This window comes from Rissa tridactyla, chromosome 10 (genome assembly GCF_028500815.1).
Source record: "Rissa tridactyla isolate bRisTri1 chromosome 10, bRisTri1.patW.cur.20221130, whole genome shotgun sequence".
NCBI classification, from domain to species: domain Eukaryota; kingdom Metazoa; phylum Chordata; class Aves; order Charadriiformes; family Laridae; genus Rissa; species Rissa tridactyla.
Window position 1 is genome coordinate 20,846,367 of NC_071475.1, and position 22,308 is coordinate 20,868,674.

Below are 22,308 nucleotides of genomic sequence, written 5' to 3' on the forward strand. Positions count from 1 at the left end.
AGTAATACGTTGCTGTAAGATAGAGGTTTTTCTTCTAATAATGCTTGCGTGAATTGAAGGAAGTCTTACCAGTAGTTTTACAATGCCAGTCCCATGAAGTTCTAAGTCAATGTTGCAATTCACAGTATTTATAGAAATCCATTAAACGTCACACCTCTTAATTCCCCATCAAATTGAGGATAGCTAACCAAAGCAGCTTCATTCGAAGAAAAAGGACTCTGCCACGAGATCTCAATGATTTTTTCCATGTCTTAAGTATATTCACTGCAATTATTCTCCTATTTTTCTACCACTAGTTGTTTGTTAAATGAACTTAGAAGGTTCTGTTGTAAATTAGACTGTAAATTGTTCAGTGCAGGCGTTGTGTTGCCGTGTGAATTTTGATAGACCAGACATTATTGACCACAATACCATTTGTAGATTTTGAGTACTTCCGCAATCCAGGATTTAACAGCTCTTTCTAACAGATCTTTAAAATTCCATTGTTGTGATTTTTATCTTTTTTTCTAAAGTACTCCTTTAATTCATATTTAGAAAGAAAAGGAAGTTCTCCTGGAAGACATTCTTACTACTTTCTGCAAACCGTCTTACAGGGAGAACTCCTATTGCAAAATGACCTGTATCTTCACTGCAGCTGATTTGAAAGAGCAAAAGGTCAAAAATCTCCTAATGGGTTTTTGAAATCTGTGTGTCAGCAGGGTGCATTTCAGAAGGGCTGTTGGGACTCTGTAGAAATTACATTTCTCTTTTGATTTTAATTTTATACCTGGAAAGGATTAGGGGGATATTTGTTTCAGCTGATGGCCAAAGAGTAGAACAGAAAATATTTTTAGAATGGAAGATGCAGATCAGAAAAGAAATAAGCTCAGAGGAATGTGGTATGAGGAAGCATTTATATAGTTTCATTATTTTAATGTGAGTGATGTAGAAAAAAAATTCTAGCAAATTTGTTTCTATCTACTATGCCAAATCTCCATCTTTTATTTGCTATTAGTTGGTTAGAGCGATATTATTCATGACTTTGTTCCCTACTGAAAAGGTGTCTTGCATAGCAGAGTATCATCTATATAAAAATATAATTTGCTAGAAAGCGATATTTAGCCGTTGATTTATTTACTTATTCTGCCTTTCCATCACCTGTTATTTTTCCAGAGCTGCTCTCTGTTGATAGTGACCTTGCAAGATGACAGATTAATTTCAGTGTTTAGGAATTTGTGCAGGCCGCTACTCAGCCTCCTTTAACTTTGAACAGCCCGAACTCAAATGCGGGAGAAGCTTTAACAGCTCAGCCCTCGTTTTCCTGTTCTCTGCTTGCAGTAGCTCCCATCACCTGAGACTGCTTTTGCCTGGAATCTCTTCAGTGGCAGAGCAAAGCAGAATTCACACACAGACCGTGGTGCCTGGCTGCGAGATCCACCCAAAATCTGCCAAAACTCTTAGTAGCCGCAATGATTCGGTCCCGACGCTTGACTGCGATGTCCAGATGCCCACTCCATGCTGTAACCTGCGGAGGAGCTGCCCCGTTACGGGCCGGGGCAGTTTGACTCTAACCCAGTCCGGCTGCTGCATCCAGGGAGTCCGGTACCTGCTCGTAGAAAAGCAGCCACGTCTCCTCCCGGCCCCCTGGGATGTGTGCAATAGCTGAACTGCCAAACTGCTTAGATTTTTAAACACCAGCATGACGTTTCTCTGGCTTTTGGGAAACTGTTTCGCTGTCACTGGTGTTAGTGTAGCAGTTTGAAAATGGGATTTTTGAAATAGGATTTAGGGAACCTTTTTAACAGTTTTGCAGCCCTTTTGAAAACCATTGTAGGTTTTGCAACGGACCTGTTTTTTTTTCTTCTTCTTTTTTGAAACTGATCCAAACAGCGTTATAAATACATGGTACAAAAGGTGCGGAGAGGAACATATTAACAGCTGGGAGCACATAACTTCATTAATAGTGGAGACTATCCCAATATATGTTCTATTTGCTGTTGTTGAAAAAATAAGTAAAAAGCTGTGAGAATTAACTAGAAAAAGAGGCTATAACTTCTGAGAGATACGGAAAATTCACTTTTTGTCACCTGTGCAAACCATATAGTTTCCTGAGGAAAAGTGATTTATGTTTGATTTTGCACAGCAAATACGCACTACTTATAGATGTTCTCCACTGGGACATCACAGTGGAGTTTAATAGCTTGAAATTAGAGAAACTCTGCTGGCAGTGAGGAATCATTATCAATGGAATAATTACATCGGTGTGGAAGGGAATTATTTTACCTTGAGCAATGTCACGTTTGTAAGGTTGGGAGGGGTTGACACAGGCTGGTGTAAGACCTGGCGCTTGGCTGTTGTGGTTTCACCTCCTCTTGCCGCGGTGGTGCCAGCCCTGCCTCGCGCTTGGCTCTCGCGCTCGGCTTGAGCGGAGGCGAGTCCGAGTTCGGCTCCAGGGAGCCACAGCTCCGGGGTGAAAGAGTCCGGTGAAGCACACACAGCTGCCAGGGAGGCTGAAGGAAAGCACGCAGATAAGAGGGCTGCTTGAAGCTTGGTCCTCAACAGTTGCCTACCCCAACTTAACAAAATCAGCTACTGATCCTATTTTTTTCAATAGAACTACTTATGTAGTAGATTTGCTCCATTCTTTCCCGGGACAGCAAATGTACCATGAGATTGCCTGTAATTTTAGCATTCGGTTTCATACCCGATGAATCTTTTGTGATTAATGCACTTTCAACTACATTTGCATTAAAAGAAAAAGCTTCAGTTCTTAATAATTCCCCTCATCATGATTTTTTTTTTAAGAGAAGTCATTATTGCAGAAAGAAGCAAAATCAAAACTTCTGTGTCTCGGTGACCTTAAATTTGCATTGGAGATGTTGTGACAGTGAGCTTCCATTCGGGATTTTCTGATTTCCAGTACCTGATTGGCTACGGGCATGCTTTCTGCTGGGCAGTGAACACGTCCCGGAGTTGAAATTAAGATCCAGGAAGGAATATTTGTTGGCAAAAGTAGAAAAAGAATCCCATTTCCTTCTCCCTGACAATCACTTCTTCCTTGCATGTAACCTTGCAGTGAGCTGGTTAGGGAAGGCAAAAAGAGCAGAAACATTTTTTAAATGGAGCTTAGGGAAGACTGAAATAAATTTTCTGTAGATACTGCTCTCTGAAATGTCTCTTCCTGAGGTCAAAGGAAGCTCCAATGCACATTGAGAGAGATCTGGGTGTACGGGAACTTCACCAGCGTGAGCAAAGGTACAGCTCCACGTGCAGTAGTTGTGCAGAGGTTAACTTTGTGAGTCTCACCATGAGCTAATATGATAATTACTTTTGGCACCTTTGTGTCTAGGCCTAATTCATCTTGCAAAGATAAGGTAATAATTTACCACTTAACCTCATTCTTCCTGTGCCAAATAACACAATAGTACAATAAAAACTTAGACGTGCAAGTTGGGGGTAAAGAATGGAGGCCAGTATCTTGGGCAAAAGCAATATTTGAGCAGTGAAGTAGGAAGGATCAGCAGGAAATCCTACCTCAAAACAAGTCGTGCTTTAGCAAAAAGTCTTTCATTACTGTTTTTACTTGCTAAACTGAGATTTGCTGTGGTGAAACGTGTACAATTCTGCAGCAAACATTTGTAGATTTCCAAAGAGGCCATGGTTCAGGCGGTATTGCTCTGCCATTAGTGGCACTTTATGGTGGGCTGTATAAAGTTGCATGTTCCTAGTTAATTTTTAGTTTTGTACTATTGCTCAGGTACACTTTGTGCAAATATGCCTTGGTCCAGGCGAAAAAAAATACAACCAACAAACCCAACACCTGAGACGGGTTTTAGTGTATTTGACATAGGAATGGCACAAGTTAGTCCAGATAAGGAGGGGAATATTTCAGAATTCCCAAGGTGGAAGAGTCTGTAATTGCTCCTTGGCATCTGAAGAGGAGCTAAAGTGCAGTCGATAGCTGTGTTGAAGCTTTGTCCGTTAACTCCCATGTGTGTGAGTTATGTTTACAGTTGAATAATTGTTTGTATGTAAATAAAGCTATTGCAGCTTGCTTTCCCTCTGTCAGGACAGTTTTAGCTTAATTACGTAGCAGAGAGATGTGTGGGGAGCTGGGGAACGTTCATCCTGTGATTCATTTGAAGTTTGCTTCCCCTGGGTTTGCTACTTGCCACACTTCGTTGAGGTTTGGTTGGCTTTTGCTTTTTTTTTCTGTCTGCATGGAAGAATGCGCATTCTTTCTTTCTGTTTTTAATTTAATAGGTGACATTTTCAGTCTTTCTGAGGAATCGAAGAAAGGTGAACTGCACCTTCCTTTCTGCTCTCCAGTCACCCAAGTGGGATGATACACTGCTCTCGTTTCTCACTCTGGATGTTTGAACAAGTGTAGAATCACTTTAGAGTTAATCATCTTGTGGCTTTCTTACGGTGTGATGGAATAAAAATCATGAATTCATCGCTTCAGTGGACCTTCACTGCTCTTACAGCAAAGTTTCACTATACTGTAAATGCTTGGTATTGTGTCAGTTCCCTAGAAGTAGTCATTAGCACCTACACACTTGGTGTCAAGTGCTGCTTGCTAAAGAGATTAGTACCTTTTCCTCCTCCTCCTCCTCCTCCTCCTCCTCCTCCTCCCCACGCTTGCTCAGCTAAGTAGAAGAAAATCCAAATTACCGCAACCATACAGGCTGGAAGATGGAAAATAACGCCCCTGATTTGGTTGCTGTTTCAAGGAGAGAAATGAGATACAGGATTTTATTCCCCTTCAGTTGCACTTTCATGCTGACCTCGGTTCCCCCGAGGCAGGAGGTTTCGGTGGCAGGTCAGAGCGGAGCGTGGCCTTCGCTCTTCCAGACCCTGCCTGCGTGCTCCGGAGTCGATCATCGAGGCATTTTGCTTTCTCTGTAATAGGGAAGGGAATTAAAACTGCAATCAAAGTAACAATAAAACCAAATCCAAATGGAAGGGAACCTTGAACCAGAAAACAATTTTTTTTCATTTTTTTCTTTGTTGCTTCCGTAATATACCTGTGCCTGGGAGAAAGAAGATTTGGCTAATTGGACTCTTATCAGTTATTTGCCAGTCACCTGGCAACAACCACTCATATCTGTTTCATAAGTGTGTGAATTTATTGTCTTTTACCAGGAAGGACTAACAAAAAGAAAGAACAGTGCAGAGATTAACTGTGAAAAAAAAAGGGAACAAAAAATGCAATTTACTTTTTTCCAGAGTTGATAGCGCGTTTGCTTGGACACTGCCTGTGCGCCCATTGAGGAAACCCAGAACAAGAAAGAAGAATGGTATCACAAAGGAAAAAGTTAATAAAAATGTCCCAAGCAGCACACACTTGTATCAGTAATGCCTGCTTTGGGAGAACAGAAAGAGTAGCAGCATTCGCTGATTTAAATTGTGTTCACAAAAGTGAGAGACAATAGAACAAGCTGGTAGGAAAGAAGAAATGCTGCCACATTGGGAAGGTGGGGGGGAGGGGAGGGGATTTCCTCCCCATCTCTGAGCTATATTTTTTTGAATTTCCAGCCACGCCAGCTAAGCACTTGATCTGGATGATTCTGCTGAAATCTGCACTGAAACCATTCTAAAAGCTTTTATATTTTCTTTTGCTTCCTGTTTAGCGTTCCTTTGAAACAAATGACTGAGATTAAACTTCCCTGCTTCTGTCTTTTTCTGCCTTTCAGCAGACTCATGCAGCCAGAGGCATAAGGTTTTGTGTTTGCACAGTCGTCTTAATAAATTAGAGGTGCGTACCTTAGGCTGCAAGATTTAAATTCTGTAGAGAGATGCAATGACACCAGCGGTCTGGGCAATGGCATTTCAGTGTATTCTACGGAATTTTCATTTCAGACCGTTTAATAGGTCTGTTCCGCTCATCTTTCCGGGAGGAGTTTTATGTTTTTGGAGCAGAGGTTTCTAAACCGTGGTGCTAACGTCACTGGTGGTACGCTTCAAAGTGGCGTGCAGAAGTGGCAGCTCCCAATTCTGCCTGCACAAACCCCGTGCCTGTATGCAGGCTGTTCCTCGGCTTGGGGGGCTGGCCTGATTCGCTGCGTGCTCTGCCACCCGACGGCTGCGCTCCACGCTCCCGTCCTGCGTGGCACCTTGCTGGTGAGGAGGCCGGCAGTGGCCGCTGGTCGTGGGCAGCTCCTCCGCGCAGGGCAGCGAGCCCATGCAATACGGCCGTGGGCAGAGAGAAGGGCATTGCACTGGGATTCGGCTTCTGTGGAGCAAGTTGGGAAACAATTCCGGAGGTGCAGAAGGTGAGGTCCTACTGCCAGCCTGAGTGCACAACTGAAATAAGTTTGTTACTCCTGCCCTCCAGAAAACAGGGCTGTTAGTGTCACTGGTGTTTTTCATATTTAAATAGTGGGCTGTTATGGTTTGAGAAATGCACAGCGATTTATTGTCGTTCAGACAATTATTCTATCACCTGATGACCCGTCCCAACCCAGGAAGGGGAATCAGGGAAAAATAAAGAAACCTGAGGGTTGAAATATAAACAGATTTAATAGAATAAGACTAAATGATTAGTATTAATAATACTAAAGAGCCAGTATTGATCCCGACACCAATATAAAATACACAAGGACTGTACCCTGCCCATGCCACCAGCAGAAGCCGTGCACTCCCCGCAGGGACAGCCAGTGTGGGACCCTGTGAGCGCTGCGGCTGCGGGAGGATGGGAAGGGCTCAGGGCTCTGGCACCGGGGCGAGGAGTGCTCAGGATCGCAGGAGAGAGAACTCCTCGGGAAACTTTCTGATTTATATTGAAAGTGCTGTTCGTGGTATGAACTAATCCTGTTGGCAGCTTGGGTCAAGTGCCTGGGTCTCGCTCCTGCACATCCCTGCTAACTTGAAAACGCTTCCTAACATTATCCTTGCTAACCCGGCTAACTTGAAAACACCGAGACCTTGAAACTCACATACCATAGCTGACTATAAAGTAAATATTTTCACAAATGCAGACACAAGAGTTTTCCAAAAGTACAATTTTCCCAAGCATTAGAAGAGAAATTAGTTGTGTGTTGCTCAAACCAGGACATGGGCATATAGATAGAACAAACTCTTCACATCGGTGGTTGTCACTAGGAGCTCATAGTAGACAGAAACAGAATTGTGAAAAGGTGGTAGTAGAAAAACCCCACCCTAATACTGGAGGTATTTACGGTGTTCCAGAAGCACTGTGCCTGTGGGGGGATATGAGGAGATGCTCTAGGTGTTGTTCAATGTGTACAGAAACTTTGTGTTCACTTAACCCAAAAATTGTGTGCGTTTTGAAGATTTTTTTAAGAGATCCTAGCCGAAATCTGAGTTAGCAGTTACAATTCAGTTTCATACCTGAAGAGATCTGGAAAGGGAATTAAATTAAATTAATAGGGGTAATTTTGACATAAGGAGCAAAGAATATGGGATATGGAAGGTAAGCAAGAAAAGTGGGATTTGTTTCACAAGGTCAGATGGAAGAGCTGGGCCCAGCTAGGGCTGGGCTTCCTTCAGGCCTGTCTCATATTGACTTTCACGCTCAATGAGTTTATGTTCTGAGAATTGACCAGAATGCATGTAGCTTAAAAACTGGGGTAAAGGCCCCTTGAACAGTTTTGAGGTTTTTCTCATCCATGGAAATAAGAGAAATTGTTTGGTGTTTTTAAGAACTCACTGAAAAAAGTCTGTAGTCCTCTTCGGCTCTGCCTGGTCATGTCTGGTAAAGCATGGAAGATGAGTTTACACCTCTGAATTTTTGTGGCAATGCAATAGAGTGCAATAAAATTCTTCAGTGGTTTCGCTACTTAATATTTCTTCTATATTTATGCTGTAGATTGTATCTGTCTATGAAAGACCTTCAATACTGAAAGATTATCTGAGTATTTAGCAATCTTCTATTTGTCCTCACTGTACGTTTGGGAGATGATCTGTCATGTATATATATAGGAAACGGACATGGTGAAACTAAATCGCTTGGTCAAGGTTACAGGGAGAATTTGTGATGGATGTTGAAATTAAATCTAGATCTTCCTAGCCCTGAGCTAATACAGTTGCAGCAGGGTCATCCTTCTGTCTAGAGATCTCTCCTTTCATCAGAGGGCTGTTTGTGGCTTTGGCTACGTTCCCTGCAGACACAAGCTGTCTGTGATATCCAGCTTGGGGAAGTTCCGTTGAAAAGGTACGGAACAAGCAGCCCCTCTCTCCCCACCCCACGCTGTTGAGCAGTATGAACCCCTACTCCTGCAAGTGCTGTGGAGAATCGAGAGTAGTTACGCAAGCATGAGTTTGGAGCTCCAAAGAGCCTCAATTAATGGTTGGAGAGGACGCGGTGTCTTTGAGGTAGTCTTTTGAAAAAGTATCTTGGAGGTAGTTACAGTATGAGGAGTAGAAGTGAGCTCAGAACCGAAGGCGTTGTCCTGGCCATAGCCCTCGGTGGCGGGCAGTGGCTGCTGAAGGTGCGGACAGAGGGGTCATCCATGGGTGAGGACGTGCCTGCGTTGCTTTTGGGTAGAACTATCAAACCTGGTTTAAAGTATCTTGCTTGACTACTGACATGTAATTGGGGCAGCATGGAGTTCAGTACAAACTAATTGCTCGGTACTTCACTCAAGTATTTTTCAGGATGATATAACTGAACATAAGCTGTGCTAGCTCTCATTCTTTTACAGCTAAATATACATCTCTGTAGTCTTGTGGAGCTTGAGCTGATTGTGTGGTGATGAAGAGAGAGGCAACATTTTATGTAAGGCGTGTGTAGGAGATCTGAGAGAGATCTCCACGGGGATCATATTAGAGCTTATAAATGTGGAAATGGTTATTTACAGATGAAGTGTGGAGTGAGAGAGGAAGGGAGAAAAGGATCTGAATCTCGCCGATATATTAGCTCCAGAGAAATGCTGAATATCACACCACTTGCTCGCTATAAACCAAAATTGATGCATGATTTCGCTAGGTGCCAAATTTATAAAAGATTGGCTATTGTTTTGAAAATCAAGAGTGAGATTAGTCAGAAGCCTTGATGCCTTATCTTCTTAACAACTTGAGGTCTGAAGCCTTTAAAAAAAAATAAAAATCAAAACAGCCCATTTAAGTTATCACTAAATCGTTGTAAAACTGTATTACTTAAGCTTGACTTGATGCTGGTTTTTGTACGTCCAATGGCAGATGTTTTAGTTCCTCTTGCAGAATGCCGAGTGGACAAGTACTGCCCAAGTCACTGGTTGTGTTTTAATGTAATTCCTTGGATTGGCTCTGTAAGGGATAGAAAAAACAAAGTGCCTGCATTTCCTTGTACTAGTTATGCATTCCTTTCGTTAAGATTGAGATCACTTACTCTTCTCATGCCGATTCTGCAAACACACATAGCATATTTTACTGATGTAACTCCATTGCAATCACTTTCTCTATTCATATCGCCCAAGTATGTCATATGTTTAAGTTTTTGCATGAGACAGGAGAAAAGAGACCAGATTTTCTTACAAGTGAGGTAATTTTGGTCTTTACAGACTGTGATTTCAGGATGTGTGTCCTTTGTTTGTGGCGATTATTATTTTTACCTTCAAGAAAACATAGGATCCAAAACTTGTATAAATTAAATATCCTGGTGTAGATTCGTATTTTATTGCTGTTATGTCTCCGGTTTGTATGAGTCATGTTTTGCCACTGGATTCCTTTAATACCATATTGAAGGCTTTTGGGTGGTTTCCAACACTGACCTCCATAAGCCGTGCTCGGGCTTTTATGGCTGTTTGTCTGTAAGAGGTCGGGAGATGCACGGCTTCCGCTTGGAAGCATCACTGCTTTGTGTGTCAACAGTAGCAAAAGACTGTAACAACTTTTGCGCTGTAGTATCTGGCTATCTGGGAATGAAAGGTGAATTTTGATATTATTGATGGAATGGAGATGACTGTGTACAGCAGCTCTGTGGGTTGGTGTCTTTGGTTGGGGTTTTTTGTGTTGTTGGTGGGTTGGGGGTTTTTTTAGCAGTGTCATTTATTTTAAACTGTCAGAATGTATCGTTATAAAATTCGGAAAAGTTGCTTATCCACGCAGTTCAATGATGATCTCTTGTTTTGTTAGTCAGTTCGGTAACACTGACTAGAAATGATGTTTGATGAAAGGATTCCGAAAGTGTTAAATGCAAGCAGGTACTCTTCCTTCCAGTGCAGTGAGTCTCGTTCATCGGTTGCTTTACAAATACCTCCTTTCACACCCATTGAAATAATATACTCTAAAGGTAATTCACTTATTCTGATTCTTAATAATGTGATAGACTTTGAGTTTATTTCTGTGTAATTATATTTAATTTCTTTTTAGCTTAGACAGTGAGAAAATAAATGATGTGAAATGAAGTTCTGTTTTCAGAAGCATCAGAATATTTTTGTAATCTTGTAGGGAGGAAGAAGAGGAAAGAAAGCTGTCATAAAGATGCTTTCCCAACTATTTTAGAGAATAGACACAGGAAACAGTTCTCTTTGATTTCCTTAATAACAAATGATCATTCTCATATCTGTACACTTTTCTCGGAAATCTGTTCTGGACTATATGGAGTGCTTTGCTTTCTGCTAGAAGTGCTGGCAAGACTTCAGATGGCATCATCGAGAGGACGGCTACAAATGGGATGTGGGATGGGTATTTTTGCCTTTCGCATGTGCATAGGGCACTTACTTATCCTGACAACCAAGGGATACCATTTTCTCTTAGGACAAGTTACTTTGGACAACTACAGACTTACTACTAAATTTAGGATGCTGTGTGTTTATTAGTGTAAAGAATAGGTTGAACTGGGGTCTCGTATGGTATCGTGTAAAGTTGCTATGAATTTTTTTCCAGTTAAGGCTGTGAACTCACAGTCTGTTTTCTTCGTGGCAAGTTAAATAGCTTTTGGGAACTGGAGGCGTTGTTCCTTGCTTTGCTGAGTGCAGGGAATGGGAGAGGGATCGGGTTGCTGGAGAGCCACCTCTTGGGCAGCTCTCAAACAATTTGGAGCTCTGGAAGGCAGCTAACGTGGAGTCAGCGAAAACACCCCAACCAAACACCTGAGCAAACGCAGGCAGACACTTCAGGTGGCACCATGGACGGCTGCCAGCCTCCAGTACACCAAGTGTTGTGTCTGATCATTAATTAAGGAGGACCCCAGGATTTTCATAGAACAGGAGAAATCAAAGGCTAACAGCTTATGTAAAATGTTTCTCTGAGAAATCATTGCCTTTTTAAACGGATATTTGAGCCTAGCATTCAGGTGTTCCTTCAGAGAATTAATTACTTGAAAGCCAGTGCTAATATCTATCACCTCGGTGGTTTTCGGAAGCTTGTATTTGAGTCTTCGCTCCCATTCACAGAAGTTACATTTACAAAATTTCCAGTATTTTAAAAGTGGAAGACATAGAATTCTGAATTACATTTCATTGTATATCTTCTTATTTTATCTCTTACACATATTATGATCTTCCACTGTTGCTCCTGAGATAGAATTAATGAAATGGCAAGAGGAAAAAAACGTCAGCAGGATTTAATTTTACAAATAATGTGCTGAGGGTTCTCATCGCTACTTTATCTAAATATAATGCTGTAAGCATCTCTCTTGCTTGTGAATAAGATGATGTTTGGAAGCTACAGCAGCTCTCAGGAAACCTAATTTTCCTCTCCACAAATCGAAGTTAGGAGTACTAAATATAATTAATATGGAATATCTGTGTTTAACTGTTTTATGGTATGTAAGCACAGAACATTTAGATGCCTTTAGTGAACTAAGTTGAGGACACAACGCAGGACTGCAAAATTTATTTTTATCCTCAAGGTCAACATCTTTGAACACTGACATCAGTGTTCAAGAAATATAGGTCTTAATCCTAACCTTGAATTTAATCGTGTAGTTTCACTGTATACAATTTTATATGTATATATATAAAAATGCGTGCATTATACATTATCTTCATTTTCTTGAGCTTTTGAAAATAACTCTGTAAGTTTTATATTTTTAGAGACTGGGAATGTCTGACTCAGACAACAAAATGAGATGTATAACAAAGGTATGCAGGTCATCTTTGTAGCACAATGCTGTATAAAAAAAAAGGTGACTATTTGTATACAGAAATTATAAGAAATACATCCAAATATATGAATTCCTAAGAAGTAATGCTGTTTCAAGTAGAATTTGAGTAGCAGTTGCGTATCTGATGGTGCTGAACACTTCAAAAATTATGAAGTTGGAATGGCTGGTAAATACTCAGTGGTCTTAAATTATCAGACCCTTAACAGCCCATGCATAAGCCACCTTGCAACAGCTCAAAGAGGAGAAAAAATTATGCTTTTCTGGCTTTGACTAGTTTACAAGTGCTTCAGATTTTTTTTCTCTCTCTTTCCCTTTTTTGGAGTGATATAAATAAACTTTGCCTGTTTCTTTTCTTAACTTTCCATTAAGGCTTTTGTACTTATTTAATAGTAACTTACTACTTTATTTTTTTTTTTTTTTCACCCATTCTGTATATGTTTATGGAGATTTGGATGTTAGCATGATCTTCGCATAGTGATCGGTAAGGGCGTATGCCAGAGAAGTAGTAGTTTGGGAGCTGATGCCAGGCTCAGACAGGCAGAGGCTGTTGGGGGTTTAGCACTATGAGCTGCAGTTTTATTCCTAGACATTAAGACATCCAACAAATTTATCTGGAGCAAAAGCCTGGCTAAGAGATCATGTCTATGAATTAGCCCTGGCAAGCGGTGGTGGTGATGTTAGTCATCCAGGTGGAGAAGTTCTGGATGAGGCTTTGAGTTCTGGGCTCCCGAATTTGCCTGCTGCTCCTGGAACGCTTCCCTGTGGGCTCTGTAGCCCTCTGAAGGGCAGTTTGCCCCTGTTTGTGATGTGAGCCAACAAGTGACCCACACTGAAACAGATCGTTACCATTCCCCCTCCCCCACAAAATACTTAGTCCTGTTCTTTGTGCTTAAAACTAGTTGTCCCTTTCTTCCTCCATTGCAAACATATTCCTCGTTCGTATTCATTTTGGGTTTTTTTGAGTGATGAAAAGAGTGACAATTCTGCCTCTGAGAAAAGGTAGTAAAAAATCCAGTGAAACAGATTCAGACTTCATAATCTGTGCTCGCTGGTAGGTTAAACCTGGGTGTGATCCCCGCGTAATCCACCATGGTTTACCATAAGCAATAGCAGTGTTTTGGGTTTGTTCTTCTTCATCCTCAGGTCTTGTGTTGCCTGGCCGTTGTACAGCATCCTTGGGTGGCAGAGGAGGTACTAGCATGCATCGGTTGGCCAGAAAGCCCTTCTTCACCCATTTCTGACCAGACACAAGCATAACTTTTTTTTTAACTCTTTCTGAAGGAATAGAACTTCCATGTCAGCGTGGAATGTAGTTATCTGCAGCACATGAATGTTTCTGGTGAAATAAGATTATTATAATAATGCATAATTTGAAGGATTATTTCACTCAGGGAAATACTAGAAAACATTTCCATTTAGTCACATTGCTGGTTTGACAAACACCACTTCAGTCCTCACTCACGTCCCTGTTGAGTTCTTCTTCCTGTTGCTACCTTGTGAATAACATCTTTCACAAAACGTTGAAGAAGACAACATTTATACAGTGCAGTGCAGGTATTTGTTAGGTCAGCAAGATCAGAAAGTGATGCGTCGAGTGTCTGGAATAAATTAACGCGAGGATGTGTTTATTCTGGAATGCTCGGTGTCTTTGAAAGTGAATTAAAGAAAAACGAGGCACGCACAAAAGAATTGGGTTTAGATGTGGGGTTCTTCTACACTAGATATTGTGGGGTTTTTTGTCCAATAACATTTTCGTTCACGCGTAGAATAGTCTCCTTTATTCTAGAATAACATTTATGTTTTGGCAAGCCCCTAAACTCAGTTGCTTCAAAAGGTTCTGAAATTGTGGCAAAATTGTCACAACTATTGTTTCATAGTCCTGAATCTGGGATTAAGAAACATCTTAATGGATCTTTATGATGTGGTTCAGTCTGGAAGCTGAGCGTGATGCCCAAGTAATCTTCATTTACGGTGTATTTTTGTTTCATAGACTGTGTATCACCACCCGATCACTGGGTAGTGAGAGTGACTTGTGTTGTATTACTTTATCTTGTATATTCTTTTACTGTCGTTATTGTTATTTTCCTTTTAGTGTTCTATTAAACTGTCTTTATCTCAACCCACGAATTTTCTTTCTTTTCCCCTCCTCTCCTCCCTGCTGTTTTGGGGGGAGAAGAGGAGAATTGAGCAAGCGGCTGCATGGTCTTAGCTGCTGGCTGGGGTTAAACCACGACAAATGTGAATAAATATTTTTGTATAAATTATATGTTATAGTTATAAGTAAAATTAGTGATTACAGTGTCTGTAGTGGTAATTCTTTAAGCTTTCATATTGTAAAGCTCAGAAAAGAAATCCCTTTGCAAAAGAATTTAAACACTTATTTCAATTCTATATATAATTGTGAATACAAATTCTGAGTTCTCAGAATAGTGTATTTATATATAAAAGCCACAAACAGCCATGAAGATTATTTCAGATCAGGTTTGACTCTGTCGTTGCTTGAATTTCTGGAATGTCTTTTGTGAGAGATATTCCCAGATGTTCTAGTGGAAGTGAAAGGACGAAATCTGTGGAAGTCTGTTGTGGGTTTTTTTGTGGGTTTTTTTGCGTGTCTTGGTTTGTGGTTTTTTTTCCCATTTTTTTGGCTGAAGGGCAGCCATTCTGTCAAATCCTGTTGTGAAAGGGAAGGACAGGACTGGTTATAAAATGTTTTGGAGCGTACCACCATGTTCCAGCCAACTCCAGTGAAACCCTTCAAAGCACCAGAGGTGGCCCATGAGCTACCACAGAGAGTGCGGTGGTGGCTGCTGGCCCCAGTCGGGGCTGCCCGTGCTGGTCGGGGAGCCCTGTGGTGTCTGCCAGCACACGCTGACCGCTTGTGGGATGGGAGAGGACAGTTGCGGTTAACAGTGACAGATGTAATAGAAACTGGATAGAGTAATAGGAACTGGAAGGCTCCAGCTTCTTTCCACACAGAGGATGTCGTGGTTTAACCCCAGCTGGCAGCTAAGCCCCACGCAGCCCCCCACGCTCACTCCCCCACACTGGCATGGGGGAGAGAATCAGAAGAGTAAAAGTGAGAAAACTCGTGGGTTGAGATAAAGGCAGTTTAATAGAACAATAATGGAAAAGAAAAATAACAATAACAGCAATAACCACAGGGTTTAATGTTGCAATGAACTCCTCCCCTTGCCCCTGCTCCGGGTTGGACTTCCCCACAGACTGCAGTCCCTTAGGGGAGAACCTGCTCCAGGTGGAGACCTACCTATGAGGCACCATCTCTTCAGGGCTGTACCTGCTCTGGCAGAGATGTACCCACAGCCACAGTCGCTTTGAGGTGGACCTGTTCCAAAGTGGCCTTATCCATGCGCCACAGTGCCTTCAGAGACACACCTGCTGCAGTGTGGCCTTACCCGCAGCCACAGTCCCTTCAGGAGTGAACCTGCTCCAACATGTCCTCACCAGTGGCGGCACCCCCTCCAGAGGTGTACCTGCTCTCTTGTGGGCTTATCCATGGCTTTGAGGTGCACCAGCACAACCTCATGCACAGCCACTGATGCTTCAAGGTGTACCTGCTTCAGCATAGGCTTCTCCACCGCCACAGATGCTTCAAGAGGTACCTTCTCCAGCATGGACTCATCCTTGGGCCACAATCCCTTCAGAGGTATACCTGCTGCAGCAGAGACATAACCACGGCCACAGATGCTTCAGGGTGTACCTGCTCTGGCATGGACTTATCCATCGTCATGGACACTTCGGGGTGCCCTGCTTCTACGTGGACTCATCAGCAGGTCACAGTCCCTTCGACTTGAGTTGACACTGGAGTTCCAGCCTGTCCAGTGCAGCATCACAGAAACGGCAGCGATGCCCTGGCCATCTGCCAGCCCAGGCACATGGCTGTTGCTGTTACAAAAATGTTCCCAGGCACAGCACAGTAAGATGATAAGCAGTACGGCAAGCAGTGAAAGCAGAAAGGAGCCACTAACGAGCACTAGACTCTAATACGCAGTAAGGCAGGCAAGCAAGCCCCATGGCAGGCACGGAAGCCTGCCGATTAATAGCTAAACAGCAATAACAGCTATAAATCTGATCTAGTACATTCCAGTCCACTCTGTCATTATCTTGAACCTTTTGAGTCTCATGTTGGCACCAAAAGGGACTGTCGTGGTTTAACCTCAGTTGGCAACTAAGCCCCATGCAGCCGTTCGCTCCCCCCACCAGTGGCATGGGGGAGAGAATCAGAAGAGTAAAAGTGAGAAATCTTCTGAGTTGAGATAAAGACAGTTTAATAGGTAAAGCAAAAGCCACGCACACCAGCGAAGCAAAACAAGAAATTCATTCCCTGCTTCCCACGGGCAGGCAGGTGTTCAGCCATCTCCAGGAAGGTAGGGCTCCATCACCTGTCACATGGAACTGTTACTTGGGAAGACAAACATCATCACTCCGAATGTCCCCTGCCTTCCTCCTTCTTCCCCCAGGTTTATATTGCTGAGCATGACACCATATGGCATGGAATATCCCTTTGGTCAGTCGGGGTCGGGTGTCCCAGCGGTGTCTCCTCCCGGTTTCTTGTGCACCCCCAGCCCACTTGCTGGTGGGGTGGTGTGAGGAGGAGAAAAGGCCTTGGCTCCCTTTAAGCCCTGCTCAGCAGTAAGGAAAACACCCCTCTATTATCAACTCCATTTCCAGCACAAATCCAAAATGTAGCCCCATACTAGCTACTGTGAAGAAAATTAACTCTGTCCCAACCACAACCAGCCCAGAGGAACATCAAGAGCTGCATGTCTTTTAGCTGGGCTTTGTGGCCCTGCAGCGAGGAGGGGGTGGCAGTGTTGGGAATGTGGGGACAGCCGCCCGAGGAGGAGGCTAGGGGTGGCTGTGTGGTCCCTGCCATGGGCTTCTGGATGCCGCGGGGGTTGCCCGGGTGTGCATGTTACCGTGCAGGGTGATTACTGGCCCTCGAAGAACAGGTCACAGATACCCGCAGCTTAACAAAGCTTAACAGGTCAGATTGCTTTACCCAATAAGCTATACATAGACTTTTATCTTATTATATTGGAAAAAAGCCCTGAACACAACAGAAGTAATTCCCTCAAGATGATTAATTTCTAGGAAATATGTATCCTAGTTGTATTATTTGCTGAGCTATCAGAAGTCCTTATTTAATAGTTTGTTAAAATTCTGTTATCCCGTTTTAATTGTTGAGAGTGATTGAACCTTGTCCCACTGTTACTTCCATTAATGTTAATCATTTGCTTTTACTAGAGTAATATATTAAATAAGCCATTTGTAGTCTTTGAAAAGACTACAACGGTAGCTACTGTGTCAGTCTAATGAGATTTACAGTAAGGATATCAAGGTATGTATGAAGAATCCATATATTGGAGAATGAAGGCTTAAAGAGTGTCTTAGCAGGAGGATGCATTTTCTTATCAATATTTGCAGGCCATATGTGTACTTTTATTCTCTGCTATTATTTATCACTGACTTAGTCTGTCTGAAATATGACTGTAACAGTTGAGCAATTTAAATAGAATAATGGTGGGTTACTTTTTTAAGGTGTAATCCAAGGCCATAGCGTGGCCTAGCTCTGTAAAGGTGGTACTTGACTAGAGATTCATATCCATATCGTAGTCATATGCCGTTTCACATAAAGGATGCTCCTTCAAATGCATCCTGGCCTTTAATATACTTTTCAAATTGAAGGTAAGTGGTTCCCTGTACGGAGCATTAGCCAGTAAGAAGGAAAAACAACCTCTGTAAAACTGGGATAGTATTTTGCGTCGGTGTTATGAGGAGAAGGTACCAAACCAAAATTCTTATTCTAACCTTCTCTGGCTTTTCTGGGGAAATAGTTTTGGTGAGGTGGAGAGATGGTCCGTGTAACCCATCTCTATATACAAAGTTTCGACCCAATTTCCAAACATCCCTGAAAGTTAGATTGTTTGAAATCTGTAATCTGATGCAAACTAATGTGATCCTTTTTAATTGCAGAATCCTATCATTTGAATTTAAGTGTCAGTATCCTACCAGTGCCTCTAACCTATACTCTCCATTAAGACCTTTGCTTTTTTAAAGCAGTGATACGAGACCAAAGAAGCATTAACAGTCCCTTCCAGAACACAGAGAAGGGGACTCGTATGGTAGAAAACCACAAATTGCTTCCGAGGCCCCTACTAGTAACAATATATTAAGTAAACAGAACAATGCTAGAAGGTAGTTGGCACAAGTCCTGTTTCAAAGACTGGCACATTTATGGGGTTTAAATGTGCACTCAGTGCCAGGGTGATTCCTAAGTATATTGACTATCTTGTTCTTCAGCTCCTAAAAGTTGTGGCACCCTCAGATCATTATTCTTTAAAGCTCTTGTTAGGTCAGTTTATTGGTTAAGATTTGTTCTGAGTGTCAAAAATTAGGTTTTTCTCATCTGCATGTGATATGGAAGATTCCGTCTTTAAACTAAAAAGAAGGTGGAAAGCTTGTGTAATACTGTTTTCATATTCTTAGGAACATCTTAGACTGTTGAGATGATGAAGAAGCTGATTTCAGCTGTGGCTCTAGGTTTAGCTGTATCAGATGTTGCAGATGCTCACTGTGGCGAGTACAGATGGCTTTGGAGGAGACCGTTAAGATGCGTCTCTGTCATTGCTGTGGTTAGGTGGTGGCAGCGAGCCAGGCTTACTTAAACTTTATGGGGAAGCTCCGCTTTATTAATGCTTCTTCCAGTCGGCTCTGCTTTCCTTAAGTTTTGTTCTTCTTGAAAGGGCCTAATGACCTTTCTTCCTGCTTAGATGATCCCGAGAGTCTGCTTGGATGATCCACCCTAACGCTGTGGCAGGGAGGGTGGCAGCAATGCCAGCCCAACCTTGTAGACATCTGCTCTCTTTGGGCATGGCCGGTAGAGAACGAAATAGGAAAAATTTGTGTATTCCTCAATATCAGATGGTAGAGATGGAAAGGCGGGAGGTAACTGCAGAGTTTGCTGGCTGGTAGGTTTACTTTCCTCTGTTGAGGAAGCTGGGATTCTGATCTAGGAGGTGAGCTGATCAGGACGGCAGTAATTTATCGGTCAGAGCAAGTAGTAATTTGTACAATAAAATAAACGCGGTAGGTAGCTAGAGTAGAACAGGTCAAGGCAGCCATGAGCTTACGCATTTTACACGTGTGCTTCTTGTCTCCTAACCTTCAGCGCTTCGCCGAGTCGACTCAGGTGTGTCAAATAGCCTTCCCTCAAAGGCAGGAAAGAGTTAACCAATCAAGCAACTTATAACTGCTGTAATTTAAAATAATGAATATACTTATTTTATAGTTAGGGAAATTGAAGCACAGTGGGATCAAGTGACCTACTAACATCTCGTAGTCAAGAAACAGCAGGGCAAGTCCTTGAATTTGAGTGTTCTGAGGTCCCTCTCCTCAACTTCTTTTATTAGGTCACGTTGCTTCCCAGGATAACAACATGTTTGCGCGGTTTGGAAATGCAAGCTGTTTCTTTGCAGACATATTACTGCAGAATGTTACAAAACTGGAGAAACACTGAGTCTGAAAACAGATTTAATTCTTGTTTTTAAAATGTAAGAAATGAGGTTTAAAAATATGAAAGGCTGCCAGTCTGCTGTTCTAGTTTCAGTATCTGGGTTGTGATTAGAAAAGTATTAGAAATCTGCTGCCGATTTCCAGTGCTAGTCCTCTGATTGGGCTGCCTCGCTGGAAAGGAGGTCTTGGTCCCTGAGATCCTGAAAGAGGAATTAAAATTATGTTCCTGTGTTTCCTGTCATTAATTATCTCCTAAAGACCTTGAAATGTGCTTATGATGTCTATCACCAGCACATACGGAATTAAATTTTTCTCCAAATAAAATAAGGTAGGCGCTTTCTTTTGCCCCTGAATATTTTCTGAACTATCAGTTGAAGTTTTACTGGAGAAGCAATTTTTCAAGTCACATTTCAAGCTCAAAAGCTAACGTCTCATTCCTTTCACATCCCGTAAGCATTGTTGTATTTTTTAAACTTAGTCCAAGAAGCATCTTTCTATTCTCTTTTCCATTTCTCTGCTCCTTTTCTGCTCCATTTCAACTCCTTGCCCCCAAGTTAAGGTGTTAAATTGCTCTTTTGTCAGAGCTAAATAATAGCCCACTGGACACTGTAATAGGTGTGAAGATGCGCTGACAAATCTTCATTTCAGGAGAGGCACCGTTCAGGTGGTGTGTTGTTTTGCACTGCTTTGCTATTAAATTTTATGATGAAATACCTAGAAAAAGCGCCAGCTAACATTGTAGCCATTTTGGGTTGGACATGCTGAAATCCAAGTGAGTTGGAAGATTTTCCTTTTTTCACAGTTGTGTTTAAAAAAGTAAAAAAAAAACCACAACAAAACCTTTAAATTTTGAGGTCAGAATGTTACTGTTGGTACTGTTTGTTAAATGGCCTGTTTCTGGGGATAGAATTGCTATTTTTGCTGTGGTTGTAATATACCGCTGTACCTGTGTCTAGCAGGTATTTATTCCCTGTGTTAGGCGGGTTGGTGACTTTGAGGGTAAGGAGCCCACGCTTTGCCCTGCAGCTGGGGCGGAGAACTTCTGGCATTGAACAGTGCTGGTGTTCAGCAGCAGGAGAGAGGATCTGTAGCATTTCTGGAGAGTTTGTAGCTTTAAGTAAGGACAAAGACGATGTGACTCTTCCTTCGTGGCTTCTTAATGCCAAACCAGGGCAAGCTCCCAGTGCTGTCGTGGTGCCGTGCCATAGTGGTGCGGCTCTTAGCCCAGAAGGGACACCTTCAGCCAGCGTTCCCGGGTGGCCTGCTCTTGCCCAGGTGGCGGCAGGATGACTACCGGCCTTGGGATGGAGGTAGCACCAAGACAAGCAGTACAACACGGGCAGCGCTGGGAACAGGCTCCAGACTGATGAGCCTACCAAAAAGGTTAATAGCTTGTTCATCCTCTTGGGTGCTGTGGTACTTTTGAGGCCCTACATGAAATGAGCGCTGGGAATATTCATGGGAAAGATTGTTCATTTAGTCTATATTAATAGCTCAAACTAGGATTATTTTTTTTCTTTTGAAATTTTTTTGATATTTTTCTCCTCCTCTTACTCCTTTGCCTATTCTGTTAGTCAAAAATAAGAATTAGAGTATTTCCTGATGAAGTGTAATTATGGTTCTCTGCCTGGGCTGAAGTTTCTGTAATACGACACTCGGTCTTTGAGAGCAGCAGTCCTCAAACTGGCAGTAGCAGAATGTATGGAACAGGTTTTTATACTGTGTTTAATTTCTTTAAACTGTTCCTCTCTTAATCTAGGAAAGAGGGTTTTTAAAAAGTCTTCTTTAATGTATTTTGGTGCTGTGTCAATCAACCTTTTATTGCTTTTCAAATTATCTTTAAAATCTGTACCAGAAAAAACTGAATTTTAGTAGCTAAATAATTGCAGATTATATCAGTGTCTTCCTGCTTTTCTGACAGCACCGTAGAGGTCACCAACATTTATTGGTCTGGGACCTAAGCACAGCACATCTTAAATATAGCACTTTTTTGTTCTGTTATTGTTTTATTCAATGCGTGGATTCAGTTTCGAACCTGCACTCCACACTCCTTAAAGCTGCAGTTTGTACCAAAGGCTTGCGAAGAAAAAGGGGACACGTCTCTCTGCTTAATATAACCCAAAGTCACTGCATATCGTGTCCTGGCATGCGTGTAATTGCCTGTAGCTTCCTAATGATAAAGGCAGTTTCACATGAGAAAAATCTGCATTGATCCTAGTCCCCATTTACATTTTACTTCATTAAAAAAAAATTGATCGGCATGGATAAAACTCCTGATCAATGATCCTAGCTCCTTTTTTTTTTTTCTCTCTCTCTCTTTTTTTTTTTTTTTTAAATAGCTTCCATTTTGGTGCAGTGCAGTGCAGACTTTTGGTTTAAGTGGCTGAATTGATATTCCGAGCAGCGAGTAAGGCAGGATGACAGAGCACCCGCACCGCTACTCCTGTGAGTGCGCGGGGAGCCGCGCTCGCTTCCAGGGCCCCCGTTGTCCCGGGCAGGGGCAACTCACCAGCCGCTGCTCTCCTGCCACACCACGGAAAACGTTCCAACTTCTGTCTGTACCGCTTTATACATCCTGCAATGGAAACATGATCTTTTTCTGTGTTTAGCCGCTACCAGGATTTAATGGTTTGGGGTACAGAATTTGAAGTTGCAGTTTGAACACGGTACACGTACTGGTCACATTTTACTTTGAGAAAAACAAACTGTTACACAGAAAATGTTATGCTTTTTAAAGGACTGAT

At 42.2% G+C, this 22,308-nt stretch overlaps 1 protein-coding gene across 9 annotated transcripts in view; it reads left to right on the plus strand.

Annotated features, from left to right (window-relative positions):
* Positions 1–22,308, plus strand: part of ATP2B2 (ATPase plasma membrane Ca2+ transporting 2) — a 429,010-nt gene that overhangs the window by 160,263 nt on the left and 246,439 nt on the right. Inside the window, exon 1 of one of the 9 annotated variants that reach the window (XM_054216333.1) lies at positions 8,097–8,155. The exons of the other annotated variants lie outside the window; for them this stretch is intronic. The gene's annotated coding sequence lies outside the window, so the exon portion shown is untranslated. Of the gene's footprint in view, positions 1–8,096; positions 8,156–22,308 lie in introns of those variants that run through there. 9 annotated transcript variants of the gene reach the window in all.